Here is a 6,000-nt window from a genome sequence, read left to right as displayed (position 1 = left end):
TGTAGTAATCCGATGCCATGAGTACACATACCCATATTTTGTGCACCTGAAAAGTTTAATTAAAGAACTATTTTTTACATTACCACCATTAATATTGTTTGGAAAGTTTGTCTTTTGATTCCAGGCAACAAAAACATCAAAGCACTTTCATATAATTGAATTAGGGGAGTCTTACAGCAATTCTGAAGCAAATTATGAATAAAATAAGTATTTTTATTATAATTTTTCAATTAATAAAAAAGACCAATTTAGGACAGGATCTTTGATGCTGCAAAAAAGTTGTACAAACTATTTTTTGAATTTACTAGATAGGAAAAAAGCATATGAGAACATATTTAGTCTGTGAAATGGCTTGTCTGAATATGTATAGCTGTTAAACTAGCTTTTCTCAGAGTAATCAATGATATTATAATTTTCAAGAAAGAGATTCTGATTTTTTTTTTAGGTCAAATAGTCACCAGAAAAAAAGAAAAACTTTAATGTATACAATTCATAGTTCTTTTTTAACCAAATCTATCAATATAATACTTAAAATTTAAATATTTGAATGTATTGCACCACAGAAAAACAATATATGCAGCATTTTCCTTCCACCAGTTCCCACAGTGTTTAAAATATATATTGTGTAAAATATGATTATCAAGTTGTGCGCAAGATGCCACAACAAATTGAAACATCGGTGTCCCAAACTTTGCTCAAAAAGAGAGACCAAACTCTGCCCAACTTCTGATTTAGAAATACGGAAGAGATAACAAGTCATATTTAATTTTCCCATCTTTTGATTCTTAAAAAAATGTTATTATTTGCCAACAATTCTTTAATGACTAAGATATGAAAATGTTACCAGCTCATTTAATATATGAAATATAAAATTAAGATATTAATTATATATTAAAATTATATTGATTCCTTTCTCAATTTTCCTTTTTTATGATGTAGCACATTCATTTTGTATTTCTAAAGAATTCAGTAGGTATCCCTGATATTGTTATATAAACTCTACAGTTTATAGAGTTTATAAACTGTATTTATAAGTTATTTCATTTTCAGATGTCAAGTTCCAGTGTTCCTTTTTTATAGTATTTAAAAGTTGATAGCAATTCTGGCAGGAAATACCTGTTGTCAAATATAATCACATGTTCTTATAGCTAGTCATGCCTATGATTTTGGTTTAGGCAGTATTCATAGGTCTTCATCTGGTCACTCTGAAAGGTAGCACATGCTCATTTTATAGTAATTAAAGCCAAACACAAAAATGATCACTGAGTAATGTGTACAACAATGTAACATTTCATATACAAATAAGAGAATTTATTTATGAACCATTGTGCACCTATGATGAATCTAGTACCTATCTACTTTTAGACATTTTTAGATTTATTTTTCAAAATCTCTTTGCTTTATTTTTAATACAGAATCATCCTTCTATGTTATTATCTTGGCTTTACCATTCAGTAAACAATCCAAATATATTATCATAGTTTTTTTATTTTTTTAAACAGACATTGTAACACAACTACTAAAAGCATTGTTTTCCAAATAAAATCCCCTTAAAAGCTTATCATGCCTTGTAGTGCATATTTAAGTTCTTTCTCCAGGTGATCACAGAAACAAAAAAGGCACCATTTTACTAGCATAAAAACCTTCTGCCTTTCTTTTTGTTTATTCTCTTTCACCTTCACTACTTATTTCTTGACTTTTTATTGATGTATTTTATGACTTAAAATAATGAATATTTATTATGAGCTTGAAAATGGATTGTAAATTGTGTTCATTTATCTAATATATTTTCACTTCTCAGTATTTTTGCATAAAAAAGTTGAATATATCCTTTACAGCCTTCTTTTCAAAGATATTATTATCAAGAGTATAAATATGCAAGAGCATACCTGGCTGCTTTTTAGTTGCCTTTATGTTTATAGATTCCTATCTGTTGGTAGTCAAACGATAAAGACAAGCTAGGTGATTAATTTTTCCACTGTGGTAATCACATTGATTTAGTTCATATTCATGACATTTCATATTGTTAACAGTCAATGACCCCAAATTAATATAGGAACAGTTTTGGCAAACCAAAGCACAATCTGACAATGCATTTACAACTATGATTGTGCTCTTACCATGCTGAGACTGAAATGTCAAATATATTGGGAACGAGGGAATAGTGCACGTATAGAAGAAAAAAAATTAACTATATGATTATACTTGAAAGTTAAACTGTTGTTACTGAAAATCAGCACTCTAAACATAGTGCATATGACCACTGAGAACAAATAAAAGCTAAAGATGTATATTTGAGAAATATGAAAGCATAGTACAAGTGCAGAACACCTATGGAAAGCCACAAAAAGAACCTTAAAGAATTAATGAAGTAGCATGCTATCATTTATCTGACGATTTGCAATCATAAATCCCAGTAATGATGATGACACCTTTATTGCTCAGAAATAAATTTTCTAATTAAACTTTTGGAAAATGAAAACCGAAATACTAATCTTAGAAATTTTGTTTTAAGGCAAAGGGTCAATTCCTTTGCAGCCAAGAACTGCAGAGTAGCTACACCTGATTTTTGTACATTTCACTGTGGCTGCTGGTTGAGAGCTGAGATCATGTACTTAGATTTTGTGTGCATTACGGATCCATCTGTTCCTCCATCTGGCAAAGAAAAAAAAAAAAAAGAAAATTAAGAAAAAGAAGTATAGGAATGCTTTATAAACTCTTTTCACCAATACACCAGTTGTTAGCTTCCTGCTGGTAGCCCTGGTATAAGCTTCATTGGGTAATTATTTCAAGTAGGAAACAACCAACCCACATGTTCAAAAGTAATTACTAGCTCAATTAACCATCCAGAAGCAGGTAATTTTTTCTTAAGAAGCAGAAACAGAAGAGTTTTAATATTTGTGTGTCTTTAATATAAGCATTTATAGCATCTGTACAACTTTACACCTGCACATATTTTTGTAACTGAAACAAAAATTTCATACTAACATAAATGGTTTATATTGATAATAAATCATGAAGGGTCATCTGAAATTTGCCAGGTATTTTTTGTGTAAAGTGTAATATTAGGTCTGTTGTTATTTAACATTTTTATTACTTATTTGAAGATAAGGAGAATTACGTTCACACATAGTATTAAATTGGGAAGTACTATACACTCAGCTGAGGACAACAGCAGGGACATGAGAAGTCAGAGAAGCACAAGTAGGAAATAACAAAATAGACAAAGTAAAGAACTGGCTGATGCATCTGGGGAAAAATAAACCAGAACCAGGACAGTACAACTGGGGAGAACTATGAAAGCTGGCACACTCTTAAGAGATTTAGGGGTAGCAGTGAGCAGCAAACATGAAAACAAATCTGAGTCAGAGACACAAATAACAAAGATGTACCTTTCCAACAGCTTCAGAAATCTGCTTTCCTTCTTTGAACAGTTAATCTCCAGCAGATATCATGTTTTTATCCATCTACTTAGTTCTGGTTTTTGCACATTACCATGAAAGATAAAGTGTCATTATTATAAGAATATAGGTCCCCATAAGGCCTTGTCTTGACTGATTCATAAAGTTTTCAGTGGTTTAAGCTTCATTTTGTGTGGTCTGTCCCAAATATCAGCAAAATGAGCCACCTAATTCACTATAAGGAGCAATGTGATATAAACAGGGAGATGGTCTTATTAGCCTATCTCTGAAATCTACATTCCTTAATTCAGCATTTTCTTACTTCAGAAACTTGAAAATACTGTTAAGCTGTAGTTATTTTGCTCAGCTTTAAAAATGCTTTCAGATTCTTAACCTCAAAAAAGCTTTTCTATCTGCAAATTTTTATTTTAGTAGCATAAACATAGAAAGACAATGATGTGATATGAGGCACAATGTGAAAGAAGTTTTGAGAGAATGTCCCTTTTCAAAGCCATTTCATTCTAAGTACTATAAAATTACTTAAGCCTGCCTATTTCACACTTTAGTCATCAAACAGTCAACATTTTGTAATACATTTCCACACCTTTGTATTTTTTAAATATTTAACTTCTCTGTCATTATACGTAATATATTAATAAGTCTTGTTTTCCTTTACTGCATATGGTAAGAGACAGGTGCTCCAATTACATAATGTGTTTATGGTACATCTATATTGAATATTTTTTTTCTATGTGCTCTACCAAGTAAAAAGATATAACAGTCAATGCTCATAAAACCAAACACTGTCCCATCTTTTGTTTTTTTGTTTTTTTTTTTTTTTTTTTTTAATTTAACAAAAAACATAGTTCCAGGACCTAAATTCAATGAAATTTGTTCTATGACATTAGAATGTATTTTCTTCATACACCTGCCAGTAAGAGAGAAAACTATGAATTGTCTGAATAATGGATCTAGTGCAAGCTGCCAGTCATCTTATATATTCTAAACCCTTCAAATGCAAGTAACCTCTCAACCAGAAGTTGATTAGATTTACAAGCATGTAACAGTGCCCAAAATGGTAAACCACATCTCTCTATAAATGAAGAGAGATAGCTTACAACAAAAAAAAATTAACTTCCGAGACATTTATAAGACTTGATTCACACCTATCTATTGAGAACAAGGAATTTTATAGATAATTGTACTAATGCTTCTCTGAGCTGAATGAGTATCAGAAATCTCAGTGCAGACATGCCTGTATATTTGGCTGCAATGTAGTGTTAGAAAATTCAAGCAGCTTCTAGCATTGCAATTAAACTAATTTAGCTACTAGATAAAGTTTAGCTATAGGACTGCACAGATTCATGTCAGACAGTCCTGTGAAAAAGAAGGGAATTTCAGCTCTAATGTCAAAAAACTTTAATCAGAACAGAAGAGGTGAAGGTAAAAAATTCTTCTCAATTTACAATAAATTCCATGGTGGAATGAGATTGTCATTATTATTTAATTGGGATTTTTAACTCAGCTATAAAATTGACTCCAGACTAACATGCATCCTGAACCAAGAAGAAACTCAGTAATTCACTGATACACCTTTCTTGCATTCTAAATCTTTCTAAAATGTGTATGAATGTGCTTATAAAAGACATGATCTTACTTATATGCTCATTTCAGTATTTTCCACATATGCCTTATTCTGAAAAAAAAAAAAAAAAGCTGGGGTGGGGGGGAAAGAATACATCAAATAAATACAAATTTCAAAGCATAAGCACAGAAATATATTTCATTGGCTTTTTACAAAAAAATTTATCAACCCTTGTGACTATACATGCTTTGTTGTGATGCCTGAAGTGCTAAATACTATAGCTGGCAGGATGAGAATATTTAAGAAGGTATGAAAGACTAACTGCATTTAAAACACTATTTTTCCTTGACACTGCTAGCAAGATGGCTTGACTGAGATAATATTTTTTCTTCTCCACTTTACAAATAATTTATGAATTCTATTTAGTTGTACTACTTTGTGCCTACCTTACAGAGAAAAATTGTGTTCTTTCTCACGGGCTTACAGTTATTAGCAATATGAGTGAATTGCCAACCTTCTGCACATTGTAATGGGCACAGTTTCTGTTCCAAAGGACAAAAAGAATAATCTCTCTATGAAAAATTGTTTGACTGCTCATAGAACTGAAGCAGTCTACCAATGAGTTGACCATTCAGTTCTGTACAAGCAGCTCAGCTGGACCAGGGTCCATTGGATGGAAAAATTGTGCTTTAGATTTCTTCAGAAATCATGTGGAAACGCTTCAAATTAACAACTGGAGAGAATACTGCAGGCTGTTCTTCCACTGTTGAGTCTTATTTAAACAGTTTCCATAGGACTGGGCACCATAAAACAAGACATGTTGGTGCCTGCAGTTAAGGAGTCAGTCCTACTGTTGGCTTGATCTTTGCTAACCATTAGGAATGTACTTTTCACTTCAAGAGTACTGCAGCATGGCTAGGCTTCCCAGACAGTCTGTGAAATCTCCTGCCCAGCAGTTTTTCAGTAGTCATGTACATGAAGCTCCAGCTTACCTGCCACTGCCCCCACTTCAGG

This window comes from Anomalospiza imberbis, chromosome 4, assembly GCF_031753505.1.
Source record: "Anomalospiza imberbis isolate Cuckoo-Finch-1a 21T00152 chromosome 4, ASM3175350v1, whole genome shotgun sequence".
NCBI classification, from domain to species: domain Eukaryota; kingdom Metazoa; phylum Chordata; class Aves; order Passeriformes; family Viduidae; genus Anomalospiza; species Anomalospiza imberbis.
The sequence above is the reverse complement of the archived record's forward strand: the minus strand, read 5'-3'. Positions refer to the sequence as shown.